The sequence below is a fragment of the Balaenoptera physalus genome, assembly GCF_965194825.1.
Source record: "Balaenoptera physalus genome assembly, chromosome: X".
In the NCBI taxonomy this organism is placed as follows: Eukaryota; Metazoa; Chordata; class Mammalia; order Artiodactyla; family Balaenopteridae; genus Balaenoptera; species Balaenoptera physalus.
Window position 1 is genome coordinate 29,358,649 of NC_138903.1, and position 23,008 is coordinate 29,381,656.

The 23,008-nt window shown below is 35.9% G+C and overlaps 1 protein-coding gene across 5 annotated transcripts in view; it reads right to left on the bottom strand.

The window, feature by feature from the left end:
- Nucleotides 1–23,008, bottom strand: part of DMD (dystrophin) — a 2,259,822-nt gene that overhangs the window by 937,954 nt on the left and 1,298,860 nt on the right. The gene's annotated exons all lie outside the window — the stretch shown is intronic.

Sequence of the window (23,008 nt, forward strand, 5' to 3'; positions counted from 1 at the left end):
TAAATTTAATAGATTATGTATTACTCCAAAAAAAAGGCAGATAAAGAAAAGAAAATGATTAACTCCTAATTCTGACTTTCATTTATCAATAAATGGAAAATTGAAGAGGCTAAGGTTTTCTTTATGAATTTGACTACTCTAGGTACCTCATGTAAGTGACGTCATACAATATTTTTCCTTTTGTTTTTGTCTTATTTCACTGAGCATAATGTCTTCACGCTTTATCCACATGGTAGCATGTATCAAAATTTCATTCCTTTTTAAAGCTGAATAATATTACATTGTATGGATATACCACACTTTGTTTATGCATTCAGCTATCAATGGACATTTGCGTTGTTTCCACCTTTTGGCTATTGTGAATAATGTTGCTATGAACATGGGTGTACAAATACCTGTTCGAGTTCCTGCTTTCAATTATTTTGGGGATATACCCAGAAGTAGAATAACTGGATAATATGGTAATTCTATGTTTGTTTCAAGAGCTGGGCTAATTTTTAAAAATAAAATTTTATTAGAATACAATCACACCTATTAATTTATGTATTGTCTATGGTAGTGTTTGCACAAATAAGGTATACTTGAATAGTTGTGATAGAGACCATATGACCAACAAAGCCTAAAATATTTGCTATTTGGCTCTTCATAGAAAAAATGTATTGACTCATGTTGCAGAAAACTGTGCTACCAATTCCTTGGTTTCACATATGTTTTTTAAAGAGTTAAAAGATCTTTCACATAGGGAGACAGAAAGAGGATGTTATTCTCAGCCTACAGATGAGAAGCCAAGGGCAGAATGTCATACAGAAGTCACATTCTCAAATGAAGTTAATCCAATATTAATATTCAGACTCAATTGTTCCAGCTAAATCTTGCTTTCTCATCACAGAATTACCAAGTTATATCACTATATATTAGATGGAAAAATCAGATATCAATTTTACATATCAATGCAATATTTTACATTATCTTCTTTTATTGAAGATGAGAGTAGGAATATTGCTTCAAATGAGAAAGTACCTGAGTTTGGGAGAGGCTTACCTGTGTAATTGTGAAATAATTTGGCCTCCAAATGCTTAGTTATAAAATATATCAGATCCATGTGCTATGTATGACTGAAAAATACACTTCCTTTGGAATGCTAAAGACTAGGGTAAAATATCCCTTTCCACTGTTTCTAACATAGCCATAGGTAAGATCATAAAAGAGTACAACTTATATAAATAGAAAAATAAATGATTCATAAACAGGTCTCAGGTACCAAAGAGGCAAAATAATTCAATGGAATTATTTCACTGTACTACAAATTGTGTACTTACATAGTATCATATTAGATATAAATAAGACTTTATTTTAAATTAGTATAGGCAGAAGTGGCTGGAAACTAAAAGGATATATATCTTATCCACAACATTAAAGAGGATTTAGAACACACTTAAGATAGCATAGTAAATCTTATTTGTTTTGCCAATATAGCTTCTGCTTAGCTTTAAAATCTCTATTACTTAATAGAAAGATTTAATTTGGGCCTCAAAATGTCACAGGAAATCCTTCATTAAAATTATACCTATTCAAATTCTACCCATCCATATCATACAATGACTGATATTTTCAGATCTCACTCAAGAGTGTGAAATATTTTTATTTTGAGGATTTTTTTATATTCAGTACGTATCCATGCTAACTTTTCAAATTTAAAACACCTTCTATAGAATGCACTCTAATGTGAAATTCCCATTTTGTGTTATTTATTGCAATGCTGTTGGTTTTCTATGACTACGTGTATCAAACACAAATAATATAAAATATGTAATTTTCTTTAAATATATATAATATTGCTATATTTTATTTACTTTAAAGTAATTTTAACAGGATTTTATATTATTGTATTAAATTTATATTTATGAGGAATACAAAGTAAATAAAACCTAGAGTAACATGGAATGTTGTAAGAAATTTGCTATATGCTTGAAAAGCTAATCAACATGTTTTTAGTGAACATCCATCATGTACTTTGTGTTGGACACAGTTTTAAAGAAGATACTACTACTCTTGTCTCAAAGATTGTATATATTGAAACTCTACTATGCTTTTGATGCTATGGGGAGACAAAATAAATTAATACTCTTGATCATTTCCCCATAAGAGCAAATGATATAATTTACATAATAAAGAGTAGCTACAAATTATTATGATAAGAGCCAGTATAAATAAGTGGAATGTAATGCTCCAAATGGGTAGAGGAATTGGAGATCACCTCCTGATGGGTTGATCAATGATGCCTTGATGGAAAGGGTAGCACTTGAGCAAGTCATTGAGGCATCATTTAATGAATATATATATACATATATTTAAATGTCTAATATCCCTTCTTTGGTGGAGAAAATTAGTGCTCACCGAATTTTCCAGTATTCCCTTATGTTTCCCACACTCCTTTGAGGTTGCATTGGGACCAATTTGATTGAATACTGAGAAGTGGGAATGTGGGGGAAGTGATACATTATTTCTTATGTGAGGCACTTAATAATCAGTGCCCATTCTTCAGTTCCCCTTTGGCAATGCCCCTGAAGTTTACATAGTGAGGTGGCAGAACCAGGGATGGAAGCATTCTAGGTCCCTGAGTCACTGTATGGAGGAGAGTTGCCTGTTTTACATCAGACATATGAGCAAAAAGAAATTAAGCATTTATGTCATTGAGACTTAAGGGTATTTTTTGTGGCAGCTATCATTAATTGCTCTGACTAAACATCTCACCTTTTTGGTTAGTGGTATCCTGCTTTTCCTTTGGGGGAGATTAATCTTTCCTCATTCCACATGATCTCGGGGGGTCTTTTAATCATAGTGCTCTGCAAATTCTATAAAAGGGTGGGACAAGGACCCAATCTAGGCCAATTAGATTCAGGAATTTGAATCTAGAGTTGAGAGAAACAGGGACAGGAGAGTTTATAGCTAGGCCATTTTGATGGCAGGACCCATAAAAGTAATTTTCCTTGAGCTCTGAGTTCTCAGTGCTGTCCTACCTGGGCCGCGGCTGCCTTTTTTTCTTCCATTTCTGTGAACTACCTGATATCTTCCCAATAGATTCCATTTCTCTTTAGGTAAATGGATTCTTTCTGGTTCTTATAACCAAGCTTCCTAGTGGTATAAGTGAAGAGGATTTGTATATGTGAAATTATATTCCAAAGAAGTGCCTTCAGAATAAGGACATTTTAGATAAAATAAGTCATTTGCTGTAGAGTTGTGTGGAATTGCAAGTCAGAGAAGCTAAGTTAGGGCTGTGAATGCCAGGCTATGAATTTTAAATGTTAGCCTCTGGGCTAGGGGGGTTATAAAATCAAATGCCTTCAGGGGACATTTGGGACACATAAAATTGTAAAGCTGTACAAGGTATAAGGCAATAAGTGCCAAACTGACTGTGTTGACCAGTTCAACCCCTGACCTGTTTTAGTGCCTTTTAAAGCTCCCTGCAGGCCAAAGAAAACAACCAAGCAAAGCGCATCCTCCAGCTCTCTTGTCTCCAGGGGCTACCAGTTTGAAACTAAGACTATCAATAGAGAACAATAGACGGTTTCTGTGCTGGGGAATGTGAGGCAAGATGTGCTGCTTTAGAAAGATCAACCTGTCAAAATATAGACAGGGGTTGGGTGGAGAGAGATCTCTTACAAGGAATCTATTGACTTGAGATTGATGTCAAGAAGAATGAAAAGAAAGTGAGGACATAAAAACAGTTGTAAAGGAAGACTCTACAGAACTGGGTAAATGCTGAAATGTGGAATTAAAGTACAGGAAGGAATAAAGAGAGGGCAATAAATGTTTTTGCCTGAGGTCTTCATAAGAAATAATGGTGGTATGTTCATGGAATTGGGAAGCCTAATTAAGGTGCAGGTTTTGTGGATTAAAGTGGTGGTGCTACTGATCTGGTCAATTTAAGATGACTTTACAAAATTTGTGAGTTTGTAATTCTTTATCTTATACTTAATAGCACTAACACCTCAAAACAACAACCTACAAACATCTCCCTATGGGAACTAGAAAGATAGATAGATAGATAGATAGATAGATAGGTAGATAGATAGATAGATAGATAGATAGACAGACAGACAGACAGACAGACAGATAGGCAGACAGATTTTTTTTTAATTGAATGACTGACCAAGGAAAACTACTGAGCTCAAGAAAGCCAGTTTGTGATTTATCTGGAAGGCTCTTACGTGGTGTGGGCAGTAGAGCAGAATACTGGGGGAGTACTACTTAATTCCAGGACTAAATATTTCAAACAATTATAAATAATGTTATAAAATTTGAACATTGTAATTTTTGGAGGAAATATGTTCCATTTCTATACCTGAATATTAGATCATTTTTTAGGTATTTGATGGAAATTGAGCTTATAAAAAATGATTGATTATAAATAAAATAATAACTCCCTACACACCCGGAGTCATTTGAAACCGAGGACTTATCCTAACAATGGCATAGTTCAAATGTATCATGCAGGTCCATGAACTAGTATCAGAATCAGACTGGAATGCTTTTATTGCCTTATTTAATGTGTGCACTCACATAGCAATCATATTAGCCACAAATGAAAGTTAGTAGCTTGTGAGTGAAGACCAAAAAAAATAAAGGTACATATTTTATGATTCTACTTTTATAACATTCTAGAAAATGCAAACTAATCTATAGTGTCAGACAGCAGATCGATGATTTCCTGGAGTGGAGGTAGGGCAGGAGGGAGGGATTAATAAGAGGACACTTATGAGGGTGATGGTTATGTTCATTATCTTGACTGTGGTAATGCTTTCACTGGTGTATACACATATCAAAACTTATCAAACTGTATTATTTAAACGTGAGGTTTATCGTATGTCAATTACACCTCAATAAAACTATTAAAATGGTTAGTAGCTGGGCTCTAACACTACTTAAATGCATTAGTAGGTATAAAATATGTACTTAAAAACAATTTATGCTTCCTCAATGAGAGTAATTGACTACTATAGTGGATGCTGTGGTGTGTCACCGAAATTTTCCAATTACAAATGAAGCATGCATTCTCTGACTGCTGTAAGTGTTACCTTCTAACAAATCACCATTTAGCCCTTCTCAGAAATTTTCCTCAGAAGACAGGAGCTTCCTTGCCCAAGATTATACTGCCTGGAAGTGGGTAGGTGGAAGACTCATATCCAATGACAGATGGATTTAGAGCCACGAAACTCCAATCCCTTTGCCTCACTCAGGAATACTCTGAATGACCATCCCAACTCCACGTGGGATTGGCTGAGATCTCTCTTGTAACTACAACACAATTTCAATGCCTCCCTATGTCCAACCCTGTCCCCTTTATTCTCTTGCAGGTGTTGTTTTTAGAGCACTCCCTAATAAACCTTCTGCATGGAAATCTCTGCCTCAGAGTCTGTTTCTCGAGGAACCTAATCTAAGACAACAACCTATATGGTGAAAATCTAAAGTGCAGAATACAGAACTACATACCTGAAGATGTCACCTAGATAACATCATGAAAATTTCTGTCAGTATTCATAAAGATTCATTATATACAATGATAGCCATCTTTGTTCATTGCTCATTCACCTTGTTACTAGATTTCTGGAATAGGATATAGAAGTCTTTAAAGAAAAATGAAGAAAGAGATATGGTGAACACTTGGCATGTGATAACAGAGAATCTTCTGCAGAATGTCAGCTATTAGGGACATTTTCATGCTTGGCAGAATAACTGTCATTAAATTTTAGTACATGAAGGCACAACATTTTGTTATCAATCTTACTAGATCCATCTACCGTGTCAAAATAATATGAACGCATGCCAATAGAAATGACATTTCACTACTGTTATTGCCAGAAACTTGGCAAAACGGTCTCTTATTTTGTAAATTTATTAAAATAATACCATTAACAAAAGTGGAATTAACTAGATGCTAACTTTCCAGGATCACTTTTCACTAAATGAAATTGCCATTAGAATTCTTTCCTTAGAATGAAGAGAGCAGTTTCCATGAAAACCTCAATTGATTTTCACTACCTAGCAACATGAAACACATATCTTAGCCCTGGGAGACAAATGAAAGAAAAGAAAAATTTCTTCTACTAGAAGTTCATCCAGGATATTGAGTGGTAATAGACATCTTCCATCTAATGACAGACATGAGGAGGGAAACAAGGCTTTAATAACTGAAACAATTCTTCCTTCCCCTTCTACCCACTCTCATCTATCCCATAGGTACTGATTTCAAAACTCATTTCATAGGTTTGGCATCCAAATGAAGAAATGTAAATGAAGCTAACTTCCAAACTACCTTCATACAGTCCAAGAGACTTGCTTTCAGCAGAATGAAAAACAAAATGTCTATAGGTTTCCTTAATGTAGAAAAACAACCCATGTATATAAAAAGGCAGTATAATCAGTACATTTTACTTTCTGCGTTTACTTACTAAAGCTAAATGTCTTCAAAGTCCATTATCTTATTAATAATAGAACATCTGTGAGATAAGTATTTTAAGTTCTGTCCATTGGCAGTCTTTGATATAAAGATTTAGGCCTCATGGGAAGAAATGTTATCATGAAAATCATTTAGAGAGCTAGTTCATAGAAAACATTTCATGTTTATATTATATTTTCTAATATTCACAAAGTTACTCCCTATGAAACAGTTCTTGGAAAATATCATTGATAAAAGACATATCTTATGACTAAGATACTTCAAAGCAAAAGCAGAAATACTGAAGTGTTATACAGATAAGGGATCTGATTTTATGGCTATCGATGAGACTGATAGAACAGTCTTCATACAAGGTATATTTCATAGTACCTTTTCTTTATTTATAACTTCAAGAAGATACATGGTCCAGTCCATCCAATAAATGGCTATGTAGTAATGATTATTAAGTTATTATAATAATAATTGGCTATGTCTTTCATGATTGATATGTCACCACCCCCAAAGGGACCGTGAGGCAGTCTGTACTGAGGCTAGTGAAAACCTAATGCTCCCCTTTAGCTAGGTTGTGATCTATTTTCTTGCTATATACAGAATCCTGAAAAAAAGGGACTGAAAGTAATTCCAGTGCTTTTAAACCCAATCTACAATTTAATTTCCTTTGTGACCTTTGAAACATCACAGTTATAAAAGTCTAGCTTTCCTAATTCCCCTGATTTTCCACAGGTATTTCCTTATTAAGAAACAAAGCAAAACAACCTTCACACAATTTCTTCAATAAAAAAAGGATTTTCACTTGACTTCACTTATTTCATTTTCCTGTGTTATTCAACCTTAAAAAACTTCAAGCCTTGCTCATGTCTCCGTTAAACTTTATACATAACAAAAGCCTCACTCTTTTTCTGCCATCTAGTCAAGTCTTCTAGATCTCTAATCCTTCGTATTACTCTTCATGTTACCACTCATAAACCAAATGATTTTTATGTGGCAAAGAATTTTGATCATGAGGTAGAATTAACTAATGAGCAAAATTTGTCTTCATTCATTTCTAATGAGAACTAATTTATTCTTAGATTCTCTAGGGATATCCAAAGAATTGTGTTTTGATCTTCCAAGACTTTAACTTTGAAAATGCTAGAATGAGTAATGAATGTCGAACCAACACCATGTATGCTGGTCCAAATAAGTAATAGAGGCCTTCTGGGATTCTGCAACCATATAAAAGTAATCATAATTTTAACTTGTCCTTTGACACCAGAAACAAGACTTTTGGATAATTTGTAGACCACTTGGAATAAATTTGGCATAGAAATAAAATCTTCTTAAATTAATCCTCTGAGAAATCTCCCAAATATTTATTGGTGATAGAAAACACAAATTCAAGGCTTTTATGCCATTCAAGGATTTCACTTAAGCAGGACTGTGTCTACAATTTTCAATTTCTAGTTCTAACTGTGTCACTAACTAGTGTGAATCCCACTTAAAAAAATAAAACTATGTCTAAATCCTTTTTACAACTGTAAAGCAAAACTCAATAATTCAAAGACCTAACAACAGTTAAGTATATGCAAACAACAAAGGTAAACATCAGTAAAAGAGTAAACAAACAAGTCAATGAGGAATAATGGGAAAGAAAGTCACACAAACATCAGAATGCAAATGCTTAGGATAAGGCAGGATCTAGAGAGCTGCAGGAATCAGAAAAGTAGCCCAAATATGCAAAAGAATGAACAGGTGGATAAGCAAGTGCAGTGGCTTTACTTAGTGGAAAAATCCCCCCCACCCCTCCGCTTCATATTGTAGCAGATCCAGTTGGAACCTCACCCATTCTCTTGGCTCTTGATGCCCCAGTGTGCCCTGGCTGATGTCCAACAGCCCTCAACTATATGTCTTAGTCTGAGGGTTTTCTTTTTGTAGCAGAGAACACACTACAGCCAAGTGCACGACAGGCTGGAAGTGCTTGCAAAAGACACACGAACACCCTGATCAGCCCTTAAAAATGATGAGTAAGGGTTGGAGTATAAACATCACAGCTCTCTTGCTCCTTACCTAAAGTAACTGCATATACCTGTTTTGTGGTTTCCTAGACCTTCTCCATGGAATTAAGCTCCAGTCCCCTACAGCAGTGGCTGACTTGATAAAACTCTTTCCAGGTTACTTTCTCTTACTTTTCTCACCACCTCACTACCCTACCACAATTTTCTGAGGTCACCTCCCAAATAAACAACCTAAACTCAAATCCTTGTCTCAGGATTTGCTTTTGGAGGAAGCCAAACCAAGACACTCTTAACCCCAAAATGTTTATTAAGACCCAAATCAATCCTTAACCAAAGCTAGCCTGACCCTGTAGATAGAGTTAAGGAAAAGCACAGAACTGGATTGGAAAATCCATTCATGCTTTTCTAAAAATGTAGCATGTGCTCTTTGAGACAAAGTAAGTGTAATGGGATACGAAGAGACCTAGTAGAAGGAAAGAGGGCATATTCAATAAATTATTAAATACCAACTAATGATAGGGTTTCAAAGGATAGGTCTTTAAGAAATTTGAATTATGATATAAGTAAAAATATAACAATTTCCAAGCATTGGATTCTATATAAGCATACAAAAGTTAGTTATTACAAGAAGGTTGTACCTCATCAAAAATAAGCTTTGTTTTGTTTATTTTTCTCATACTATTAAGCTGCTGAAATATAAATTTGATGAAGTCCCTTCCTTGTCATTGAATTCTGTGGAGTTTTATTTGTGAGAAAAGAAAATTTCCCTTTAGAAGTGTTGGCTTGGATTAGAAAATGCTTTATTATGTGCATTGCAAACCTACTTATTTACCACAGCTAGACAGAGACTCCTTCTTACTCTGTCATGCAGCTGCTTGTTTTTAAACAAATTTTGCCAAGAGACATAAACCAGATGGCCTTCTTCAAGGGTATATTGTGAGCTGTGATAGTCAGCTTATGGTAGTTTCAAGCAGCCGACAGCTGGGTATGGAAAGTCATGATGCTATTCAGAAATCCAACTTCCAAGTATGCCAAAGCACAAGGAGACTCTCAAGTTGGTAAATAAAATTCTGATTTCAAGTTGGTTTTAATATCTTATTTTTTCAGGGGTCTTTAAACTTCTGCTCCGTAATATTACAGTTTTTCTTTTGTAAAACAGAAGTTTCTACCCCCAACACATTATATTAGAGATAAAACTTGTGGAAAAAATGGATTCAGGATACATTTTCCAGTGGAATCAACAAGCTGCAGGTTGGACTTTCTCAAATAGTTAGAAATGTGCCATCAATAAAGTTTACTGATGCTGTAACATTCTACTGTGGTACTGTAATATATTAAATTGTCATTTTGAATTCCATTCTGTAGTATTATTATGTATCCTCATTCTTGACATGGTTTCTTGGCGAACAGAGTGTATTCCTCTGCTCCTGGACTTTGGTCTTGCCATGTGACTCGCTTTGACCATTGGATGTGGACAAAAGAGGCAGTTTGTTAGTTCCAAGGCAAGGTCTTCAGAAGCATTATGTGTTTCTGCTTGCCCTTCTGAGAGCTTCCGAACTCTGCCATGGAAGAATATGTCCCAAGTATCTGCTGCCCTTCCAGCCTGGACCCCAGGGTGAAACACACAGATCAGGCCTATTCATTCAACCTACAGTCCCACAGGCTAAAATAGAGTTCACTTAGAGTAGCCCTCTAATCATGAGAATAATTACTTATTGTTATTTTGGGGTATGTTTATTGCACAGAATTACTGGGGCAGCACCTAACCAATAGTGGCAGACTTTGTTAAGGGCCCAATGGAAAGCTACCTTGGGTCACTCATATTACTGGGTGACAGGGAAAAAGGGATAAGACAAATATGAGAGTTGACGTCAACGTCTTCATCATGGTGCTATTACTTTATAGAAGGTACCCATAAAGATTACAGAATTGTACCTCTGATTATCTCAGAATTCCTTCAAAACAAAGGGCATTAGAATGACAATCTTTAGTTTCCAACATTATCTCTGAATATTAGAAGAAGACAAATGAAAGGAAGAAAGAAAAAAATAAAGCATTTCAAGAGAAGCTACACAGACAGAATTTACCTTTTGTGAAAAAAATATACAGCCTAAATGTATTCAAACATAAACATTATTCAAATGGTAAGGATTTTTTAAATGTCCATCTAAGCTATTATTTATTTTTCTAAGTATCTAACCATTCTAGGAAATCACATAGAATATTTTAAAATGTGTTGTTTCAAGCAGAAATCTCTCAAAAACCACATCTTCAGCTTGTAATGGGCAGTTTTCCCTTGAGGAAACTGATGTTTTTCAAGAGGAATCTGAGACTGTCCATGGATAAACTAAAGCTAATAAGAAAATAATTCTTGTGAAAATTGCCTTACAGTCAAGAATTTGCAATTCTCACAGCGTAAACAGATTTTTTAAAGTGTTAGAATTTTGTAATGGCAACAACTCACGCCCCTGCCCACAGAATAGTAGAAGTTAAAATAAGCAAGCAAGTAAGCAAACAAACAAAAAGTTTGTTGACTTCCACCACAAAGTTATGTTTACTTTAGTGGCTAATGGGTATATTTTCTTTAGGGGAGTCTGCTTACTCCTCTCAAATACCATAATTATAGGAACATATCAAGATCTCAGATTACTCATATATTGCTATATCCATACTTCAAAGTCACAATTCAGTTTTATTACAGAAAAATGAAAGTAAATATGAGAAAATTTACCCTCCATAAATATTTTGTTGAATAAACTATAATGGAAATGAAGTTCTTGTTAATCAAAGAAACAAGAAGCTTATTCATTTCAAAATATTACAACTTTTGAGTCAGCAGTTTATCATTTACATGTAAGGATTCATCAATTTAAAAATTAATATGTATTGAGCAACTACCATGGAATTATACTGTGTTTGGCTTAGGGGGTGACAGAAGGTATATGACACAGTTTCTGCCCTATAGGAACAAAAACTCCCCTGGATGGTACAGAGTTGCACACAGTTATGTAAGACATACAAATTTATGATAAGCACCTGTAAGAGCAGTACATGAACAGAGGGTTCTAGGAACACAGAAAATGAAATAATTGACTGAGACCAGCAAATGATTCCAAATAGTGATATTTGCATTGGGTCCTGAATGATGAGTAGGACTTTGACTACTGCCAAAGAACAAGGCAGGGTTCCTCAAGCACTTGAGGAGATCCTTTACCACTTGGCTTTGCAAAGCATCTTATGGAATCACAGTCTATTTTTCTATAGATATTGAATGTGAAGATACCACCTTCTAAATACATCTCTTTGAAACACTGTGGTTTCAGATAAAAGAGTTTAAAAACTTTTTATATGTACCTCTGCTTCTGCTACTGAAGACTGATGGCTGAAACAGAGAACATAATCCTTGAGCATGAGAAATCTTATATGAAATATATAGGAGACAAGGGATGCAGAGACAAGAGTTCATAACTTGGGTCAAAATATGGGCTCTGGCATATACTTCCTATGTGAGCTTGGGACAATTATTTGTTCTCTCCAAATCCCAAGTTCCTCATCTGAAAATAAGGTTCTCCTGAGGCTGAAATCATATATGTAAAGTGCTGAATACCTGCCTGGCCTGTAGCTGTTGCCAGAACAGAAGCTCTTTACTCTTATGCAACACCCATCTTACATGTCCAGAAAAGGGGATGTCCTGAAATTACAGTACATTGTCATAATTTTATCTTTAGTCTTAGATCCTTATTTTATAGCGGATATTCTTGGAGTCAGTGATCTAAACTGCTACAGCTTACGAATGACCCAACTTAAGTCAAAGTAAGTAAGTAGGGAACATATAACCTAGGAGCACTGTGAAAACCGAGTCATCCATCGCTTTCCTTGGCTAAGCAGGGGCTTTGCTGGAAAGAGGGGCAAGAGTCAGGCAAAAATTAATTAATGAAAATTTGTTTTGAGGGCATGGAGAGATAGAACAAGTGGGTATTGGGCAATGATGAAAAACATCTACTTTTATATTGGCAGAATTCAGGAAGCCAGAGTAACATGTTTTCTCAATCAGAGTTCATAAAATTATGAAAGAAAGTAGGGGAAGGAAATAATACTCAAAAAAGCTATACTTATTACATATTTCTGAGGGTTGTTTAAAAAACAGAACAAAATATCACTTTCTGTATATATACATTGAAGACTGTTAGTTCTCTTCCAATATCCATTCTCCCACTTTTCTATAACTGTACACTTTTTGGCAGAGCACATAGCATTCAGGAATAAATGCAACATTTCTCAGCCTCCCTTGCAGCTTAGGTGTGGTCATGTGACTGACTTTGGCCAATGAAGTGTAAGCGTAAGTAAAATGTGGTAGTTGCCAGGAAACTTCCCTAAAAGACTACTGGTGTGAATCCTTTGCCCCTTCTCCCCACCTCCTCCCATCCTGCTTCTTGGAATGTGAATGTGGTGAGACTCCATCTTGCAATGTGTAGATGAGGGCCTACCATATAAGAATAGTAGGATAGAAAGCAGGAATGAGTAGAGCCATCATACCTACTTTGACTGCATACTCCTAGGTTTTTAAGGAGAGAAAAATATGCTTCTGTATTAGTGAAAGCATTACTGCCTTGAGCTTCTGTTACTCTCAGTCAAAACAAATTCTAATTGATAGAGCTAAGAGAATTTCTATAAAAGCGACATTTAGCACAATTTTGTTTTCTTCCAAAACTCATATGTCCCGTGTAGACAGAAAAAGACATATATATATTTAGAGAAGGGAAATTTTTGACATGATAAAGCCAAGAAACATACAATGAGTAAAGCCGAATAGTGGCATTATTTCCAAAATGAGGCTAGTCTTATAGGTTTCAAGTTGTTTCCTATACTAGAACCTTTTTCCCTTTGGCAATGATGAAAGTACAAATTTATTTAGATAAGAAACAAGCAAACTATAGCCCCCTGTACACTGAAGAAGTAGAATAGTCTATGGTGAAGAATGGAAATGTGTGTACACAGCTATCCTGGGAAACAAAAATGTTCAATTACTTTGAGAAAAAGATTCAGGATATTGATCTATGCTTAACTTTGAGATTAAGTCAATTTTATATCAAGTCTATTTCTTATCTGAAGCAAGTTTTAAACTAACCTCTATGTGAACTGTAAAGATTTATAAGAATCTGAAAATGTTAAAGATATAAGGCAAATGATCCTGTATGAAATGGCTATCATAAAAAGCAAATCACTCTGCAACACTTGAGTGCTTTGAACTAGCAGTAGGAACATACAGAAGGTAAGCTGGCGGGCAGAAACAACCTTATATTTAATGCATTTCAAAATGCAAATCAAAACTACAATGAGGTATCACCTCACACCAGTCACAGTTAGAATGGCCATCATCAAAAATATCTACAAACAATAAATGCTGGAGAGGGTGTGGAGAAAAGGGAACCCTCTTGCACTGTTGGTGGGAATGTAAATTGATACAGCCACTATGGAGAACAGTCTGGAGGTTCCTTAAAAAACTACAAATAGAACTACCATACGACCCAGCAATCCCACTACTGGGCATATACCCTGAGAAAACCGTAATTCAAAAAGAGTCATGTACCACAATGTTCATTGCAGCTCTATTTACAATAGCCAGGACATGGAAGCAGCCTAAGTGTCCATCAACAGATGAAGGGATAAAGAAGATGTGGCATATATATACAATGGAATGTTACTCAGCCATAAAAAACAATGGAATGTTACTCAGCCATAAAAAGAAACGAAATTGAGTTATTTGTAGTGAGGTGGATGGACCTAGAGTCTGTCATACAGAGCGAAGTGAGTCAGAAAGAGAAAAACAAATATCATATGCTAACACATATATATGGAATCTAAAAAGAAAAAAAAAAGGTCTGATGAACCTAGGGGCAGGACAGGAATAAAGATGCAGACATAGAGAATGGACTTGAGGACACAGGGAGGGGGAAGGGTAAACTGGGACGAAGTGAGACAGTAGCACTGACATATATACACTACTAAATGTGAAATAGATAGCTAGTGGGAAGCAGCTGCATCGCACAGGGAGATCAGCTCGGTGCTTTGTGACCACCTAGAGGGGTGGGATAGGGAGGATGGGAGGGAGACGCAAGAGGGAGGTGATATGGGGATATATATATACATATAGCTGATTCACTTTGTTATACAGCAGAAACTAACACAACATTGGAAAGCAATTATACTCCAATAAAGATGTTAAAAAAAATGCCCCTTTATTAAATAAATACAACAGATCCCCTTCATTCAATTCCTTCACCAACTGTTCTCAACAACTAAACATTCACAGAAATTATATGTAAACAAAGAAATATAAACCAAAGGCTAGTTTAGGTATCTAATTCAAACGATATACTGTATCATGAATGGCTCACATGTTAGAGTTTCAAAAAAAGAGAACTGTGGAATAATTGTTTGTTGACAATTGACAGTCACTATATTAACATTAAACACCTCCTAACACCAACTATATGGGATTAATCTTTTGTAGTTTAAAGCTTTGCCTCTCGTAGTAAAACCTCTGTGTAACTGGCATCAGCAGTCAAACCACAGACTTCATTTTGGGCTGCTGGGTGGAAACAAAAGATTTCTCTGTTTGGCTCACAACTGCTCTCTCAGTGGTGTGCAACGTGCAACAACTGGCCAATGAAAGATATTCACAATAGCTAGGGATTAATTTAGATTATACAGAGCCCCAGCAGAAATATAAACACGTGAACAGAGCAGCCTGACATAGAAGGCAGTGTGCAGGAGGGGGTGATCCCTAAATTGAAATACACAAGAGGAAACAGGGCAGAGAAGGTAGTGTAGAGGCTAAGCTTGGTGAAAGGAGATTATAGCAAATGACAGGTTGGTAAAAGATTCGCCTTTCCTAAAGTTTTGATGATTTATTTTTGGCATATATGATACGTCAGCACTGTCAAATTATAGTTTTCATCATCATCATTATCATCAAATAGTATTTATTAACCAAATGTGCTGTACTGGACATTGTACAAGGAAGCAAAATTGATATGGTTTCTGATATCCAGTAACGAATAAAATAAAACTGACCAATCAATGTAGACAAATGTAGGGGAGCAGATAGTGAACAAGATGCTTACCTGGGGAACACTTGAAGGTTAACAATAAACTTTTAAATATTTCCAATGTTTAGGTGAATTGGGGAGTGTATGGGTGTGTCTATGTATGTTTCCTGATAGATCTGTGGAGATAAAAGTGTATTATTTTCTTTACATAGATAACTAAGTTCTAAAAATGAATTCTATCGAATCAATTATTTAATAAATAATGATTTTCAAAAACATATCTTGATTTTGAGAACCAAATCAGAAGCCTTCCCCATACACCATGGTCTCAGCAGCATGAAAAAGTGGGACATAAAGAGAAAATGTCACTTCTTCCTCAATTTAACACATCTTCCTCTGCAGTGTCCCCATGAATGAATGCATGAGAATACTTTCCCCTGGTCAGTACAACAATGATTCTGAAATGAGATGTAAAAAAATTTCCCATATTCAGGGTATTTTTTTTTTACCTCTTACTTCTTAATTCTACCAAGTTCAAAAAACAACAGTAGAATTATGTATTGGCACTTATACATATACCTGGGAGGGGAAACAAAGATCCAATCTGGCATAAAAATCTTTACATTTAGTAGAGACTAATTCTAAGACTGCAGTGTTAATCTTTCCTGAGTTGTCAGGATCCTGTGTGTGCTTCTCATGTATCTTCCCAAATACATATGGCATTGTGACAAATAGAAGAGGCTGCTAACGCTGCTATAGCTGAATGTCTCATTTAGGAACAAACAATTCTGGAAAAGCTCCCAGATTATGCATCTGTTCCTCTAGTTTCCACTTTAGAGGATAAAATTGTATGGTGATGCCATAAGGATTAATATATTATTCCTTTCTTCTGTGGGTAGTGTGTGGTTATTTCCCTCACCTTGACATAAGAGAAAATATTTACTGAATGATCCAGTAGAAAAATTACAACTGAGATAGCAAATGCTTATGAGAAAGTTGCATTTGGAGTGGGCTTGCAGAATTACATGCTTGTCCCCCAGAATCTGAATACAGAGATGATTAAGGCACTCTCTCTTCAAGTCAGATTTCTTTGGTTTCTATTCCTGTTTTCTCTCGTTTCATTTCTTTCATTGTCTCACAGCAGCAAGCGTCTGTAAGCGCATTAATACTGTGGGCTTGGCTCTAAGGGAGCTAAACAAAGGAGAAATCCCTGGGGAAGCGGTTTCCAGCTCTCCCATCCCCAGCATCCTGTTGACATGTGGCAATGTGGTCCCAGCATGACGGTGGGAAATTCAGGAAAGCTTTCTCTAGAGTGGTGGTGCTCACAAACTTATCCTAGAGTCTGTACTGGCTTATTATAAAGTGTTTGGAGGTCCAGGGTGAAAGGCCAAAAATAGAACAATGTAACATGCTTTTCTTAAAACTACATAATTTTTTTTTTAATTCTGAGATCGGGGCCTTCCTGTACTTAAAAATGTATGTAGTTATGATTTTTTTAATTTTAAGTGTAAATTTCATTCAAGTACAGCATACACACAGAAAAGTATACAAATCACAAGTGCACAATTCCATACATTTTCTGAAGGGAAATGTGCCAATGCAACCAGCATCCAGATGAATAAATAAAACGTTACTCAGACTTGCTCCTGCCCTTGTTAATTACTATTCCCCACAAAGGTCAACATATCTGACCTTTAACCCCTGATATGCCTGTTTTGGAGTTTTATATAAATGGAATCATACAACATATATCCTTTTGTGCCTGGCTTCTTTTATGCAACATGGTTTTCCTATTTCTTATTTCATGAAATATCATTGGTAATAGAATTTGATTTTTTAAATGCCCTCACACTGTCAGACCAGAATCTTGTTGTTACACAATAATGCCATCTTATGGCTACAGAGCAATTTGTAGTCTAGAAAGTGCTTTCACTTTTTTAATCTTATTTGATTTGTGCTATTCTCTAAGAATTGAGGAGTAATTGCCTGAAAATGGGGCAAATTTATTAATGGTTTGAGGGATAGGAAAGGTGGTAACAGAAAGAAAGGAAAGACAACAAGGTATCTGGCACTTGAAAGGTCCTCCTTAAATGCTTGTTGAAAGAAGGAAAGCACATTGTTTCTCTAATACTAGGTAGATATTATGTTAATTCTTTATTTTCATGTGTTTCCTGTAGGTATCTTTTATAAACAGTGAGCAATCCACCAAGAAATAGATGAAAATAGCATTTAGCAACAATGTTAATTTCTCATAAAGTTAAATATTTATCTTACGTTTATATATACGGATATCTATCCATATACATGGATATGTATATGCACACATAGGATTCATGGATTTAATATTTACTGTGTTCACCATTTGTGTTTCCATGGAAAGGAGCCACTTTTAATACTTCGAGGATTTGTAAGTTTACTGAGGTACATGTTGAAATTCTATTTGCTGGAAGACAACGTATGGAAGCTGGTCTCCTAGATAATGAGTGAGCAGTCACAAGTCAATCTGGATTTTAATCCTCTACTCGCCTTGACTTAGACAGTAATGTCTGTTTTACTTTATGACATTTAATAGAGGTGAGTTCTGCCATTATGGCGTTCATGAATTTGTTGATTAAGGATGGTCTCAGAAACTATGCCTTAGGAATGCCAAGAGACTAATGCATTTTCTCATATCTGTAACTTATTTGTGAGTAACCTATGTAGATCTATTAGAGCTAAATATTTTGGTGAAATAGAAATAAGCAGATGTGTCACGTAGCATGTGTTTGGCAAGTCACTTAACATCTTTGTGATTTAGTCTCCCGTATAAAATAATGAAGCAGGATAAAATCACTAAGGTATTTTCTAGCTGTAAAAAATTCCTGTGTTATTAATTATTAACTATCTATAATAGTTTAGATTATTATTCAGCAAATATTCATTCTTCTTTCCCTTCCACCGTAGGAATAGACTACTTCCCCATTCTACTGATGTCAGGCTTGCTTTGGCCAATGGAATGTGAGTGGCTTAATATGATCACAGGTCATAAGTGCTCTTAGGAGATTAGGCTTGGTTCATGCTTTGGTGACCTGTCATGAGCAGACTGTGCCACTGATCCTTCATCTTAAGCCCAGAATAAATATACATGTAACAGACCTTAACCCAGCACACATCCTAGAGCCTAGCCCAGTTAACCATAACTTGAAACAGCTGCCCAGCCACACACAGCCTAAGTCAGCCAAAACACAGACAACCTAAAGATCCATAAGCATGAGAATAAAGGCTTGTTTTAAGCCATCGAGTTTTTGGGGTGATTTGTATCACCATATTACGGTAATAGCTGACTAATACACTATCATACCTGGATCATACATGAAAATATACTAATACCTTCTTACTGGCTCAAAGGTATTTTGTTTTAACCTCAAGTTGACTTATTTAAAAAAAAATCAGTAGATTTTTGTTGAGAACCCAACATGAATGTATTTAAAAATGTACAGCTTCTATGCATGAGAAAAATGCAAATCAAAACTACGGTGAGGTATCACCTCACACCAGTCAGAATGGCCATCATTAAAAAGTCTACAAATAACAAAACCTGGAGAGGGTGTGGAGCAAAGGGAACCCTCCTACACTGTTTGTGGGAATGTAAACTGGTGCAGTCACTATGGAAAACAGTATGGAGGTTCCTTATAAAACTAAAAACAGAATTACCATATGTTCCAGCAATCCCACCCCCAGGGCATATATCCAGAGAAAACTCTAATTCAAAAAGATACATGCACCCCAATGTTCACAGCAGCACTATTTACAATAGCCAAGATATAGAAGCAACCTAAATGTCCATCGACAGATGAACAGATAAAGATGATGTGGTATATACATACAGTGGAATACTACTCAGCCATAAAAAATAATGAAAAATGCCATTTGCACCAACATGGATGGACCTAGAGATTATCATACTAAGCGAAGTAAGTCAGAGGAAGACAAATATCATGACATCACTTATATGTGGAATCTAAAATATGACACAAATGAACTTACTTACAAAACAAAAACAGACTCACAGATCTAGAAAACAAACTTATGGTTACTAAAGGGGAAAGGGGGTGGGGGAAGGATAAATTAGGAGTTTGGGATTAGCAGATACAAACTACTACATATAAAATAGATAAACAACAAGGTCCTACTGTATGGCACAAGGAACTATATTCGATATCCTGTAATAAACCATAATGGAAAAGAAGATGTATATATATGCATAACTGAATCACTTTGCTGTACACCAGAAACTAACACAACATTGTAAACCAACTATACTTCAATTTTAAAAAAAGAATCTATAGCTTCTAGTCTCTCTAAGGATTCAAAAATCTACCATTGTATGGGCTTGGTGGGAGATAAATTCCTGACTATCACCGCAATGGATCCCAAATTCCAGCTATTTATTTTCCCTAACCCCTGGCAGTTAGAACCTAGTTATATGACTGAAGCATGCCTTATTACAGGAGTTGGCAATTTATGGCCCACCAGCAAAATCTGGTCTACCACCTGTCTTTATAAATAAAGTTTTATTAGAACAAGCCATCCCCATTCATTTATGTATTGTCTATGGTTTCTTTCACCCTGCAACAGCAGAGTTGAGTAGTTACAGCAGAGATCATATGACCTGCAAACACTAAAATATTTACTAATTGGCCTTTCAGAGAAAAAAATATCCAACTCCTGCTTTACCAAATAATTCTGTCAGAAACCTTAATTCTAAAATTAGTGACACAAAAAGAAATAATAATTTTGATACTTTTTGGCAGCATAGTAGCAACCAATATCCAGTGGCAATGGTACCTCTTGTGGACCAGTGGACCATGGCAGTGACAGAAGTTTATAATTCAGATTCATCTTATAGCTTGATGCTGGGTGTGGTTCTGGGTGCATATCCTGGTCTTCCTTGACAATTTCTGCCCATATTTAAACCTGACTTGCAGGCCTTTCCATTGATTCCATGAGTTACCTGATATCCTTCCAATTATATTATCCTACCTAAGGTAACTGGAGTTACTTTCTGTTAGTTGTAACTCAGAACCTTGAACGGTCCATTGACCTTGCTTTATTCCTGACTCTGAGTAAGATGTTCCTATTCCACTCCCCAAGGATCTTGTTCTCGCCCTCTAGCATCGCTCACATCTGTCAACGTGTAATTTATTGGCTGTTTGTCCATTTTCTCTCTAGGACTGGGAGGTTCTTCAAATTAGGGACTGAATTTAAATCAACTCTCTATGGTGCTCAGGAAAATGTGAAAGCATATAAGAAAGAATTAGCAGGCATGAAGACTAGCAGAGCCAGAAGACCATTATTTTTATCGTCAAAATTGCCAAGCTTGATCGAGTCATTATCATGTATAAGCAATCTGCTAAGCACTCTACATACATTGTGTCATTTAATCCTCATAACAACTCTATGACCTAGAAAATATTTTTATCCCATTTTATAGATAAGGGAATTGTGGAGCATAAAGGTTAGGGAACTTGTTCAAGGACATAAAGCCAGTCAGCAGGAAAGCCAGGATTCCAAAACAAGTTGAACTGTAGTGTCTGTGCTCACAAGCAATAACTTAAAACAGTTTTACTCGAGACTAGACTAAAAGTCACAGGAAATTTAGCAGCTCCTGACCAATTCCTAGAGGAACCCAGTTAGAGAAAAATTAGGATACTTTTCCAGAATCTGGATGAGAAAAGAGTGGGTCTACTGGGGTTAGTGACACACTATCTCTTGCCAGATATAGGAAAGACCCCACCCAGATGTGGGGTGAGAATTCAGCTTACTCTCTCTGTGGAATGGCATTAGTCTTCTGCTTCTTTTAAAGACTATGGTTGAAGGTGAACTGAAAGGGAAAGAGTTGTATGACTGTCAGAAGGGAATACCTAGCTCACTGACCAAAGATGACATAAAGTGGGGGAGAAGTCTCAGAAAGCAGAAAGTTTCACCTCTGCTTTCGTGCAAGAATGGGAGGTGTCTATAGAAGCACAGTAAACACTGGCTACCGAAGAACCCTGCAAGGTTCTTAGGGGATAGTGTTGGTGGCCTTGGATGGCTGGAAGAAAACACTGACAGAAGACAACAAAGACAAAAACATCCCCAAAGTGGAATGGGCACCCCAAAAGACAGTGATGAAACTGACCTCATTGGAGCAACTTGTAAAAACTCATTTTGACTCAATGTGGGCTATTGAGAGGTGTACCATGATGGCAATATGAGTTTGTCTTTTGCAGTATATACATAGGGTTGCTGAGTTTCTTTCCCTTTACCAAGAATGGCTTTGGATACCCTAGGGCCTGCTGTTTTCCAGTAAGTTGAGATAGAACTATTGGACCATTCAGGGAAAAATATTCTCAGGCTTCTTGCAGGAGGCTTCAGTCCATACACACCGAACATCCACTTCGTGCTCAAGACTACCTTAGTCCTGAGCATACCACACAAAATAAAACAAAGCTTTTGTCTCTCAGGAGCTTGTGCAGGAGGCATAAAAGGAAATAAATAAATAAATAAATAAAATCGATTGCTATGTAGTAAATTCTAGGAATAGGTCACTCTGGAGCAGGTACTCTACAGAGCAGCCACCAAGTCTGGTGACATCTGAAAATACATAAATAGTATGTTGATATTATATTCCATTAATGTTAAAATAATATCTAAGTTTCTATGATCAACTAATATTTTTAGGATTTTAAGAAGGAAATAACATCTCACATGAGACTTGAAGGGCAGGTAGGCCAGAGAGGGCAAAAAACATTTGTGAATCTTTAAATCAATTTAATATTGATAGAGCAGAATTTGGAGGGGTTGTAGGGCAGGCAGGAAATGATAAACAGTGAGGCTGACCAGAGGAGCAGGGGTCATGTGAAAGCCTCATATCCCCAATTAATAAGTTTGTACTTTATTCTAAAGGGAATGTAAGTTTTCTTACACTTCAGAAAAACAATTCTGGATGAAAGATAATTGGGAACAAAGTAGGGATGATCACTGGAGACAACTGAGATTTCTGCTAGAAGTATTGATTTAGGAATCTAATGCAGTAAATGAAGAACAAAAACAGAAGTAAAGATGGCAAGAAATGGACAGATCTGAGAGATATTAAGGAGGTTCTTCGTAATTATTAAAAATGATTTGATTTCCTCTGAGAATAATGAAGAAGATGGTCTTGAACAAATCTCTGAAACAAATTGTTTTAAGCCATTACAACTTTATTCCTTTTAACCTAAAATTGGAAGAGAAAACAATACCTTCTTGTAGTATCAAGCTAAGAAATGTATGTGAATTTTAAAAATCTGGTCAACAGTTGGATATTTTAATTAAGGGAAGCACTAAAAATTAATTATTTTAAATCAACAAATTCCTTGTAGCAAAAAAGTGGGGGGACTTCAAAATGTAAAGGATCACCTTCAAAACAGAAACAACACACGAAAATCAACTTTGTGTTGCTAGCTTATATTTCCAATATATTAATCTAAGTATATCAAACT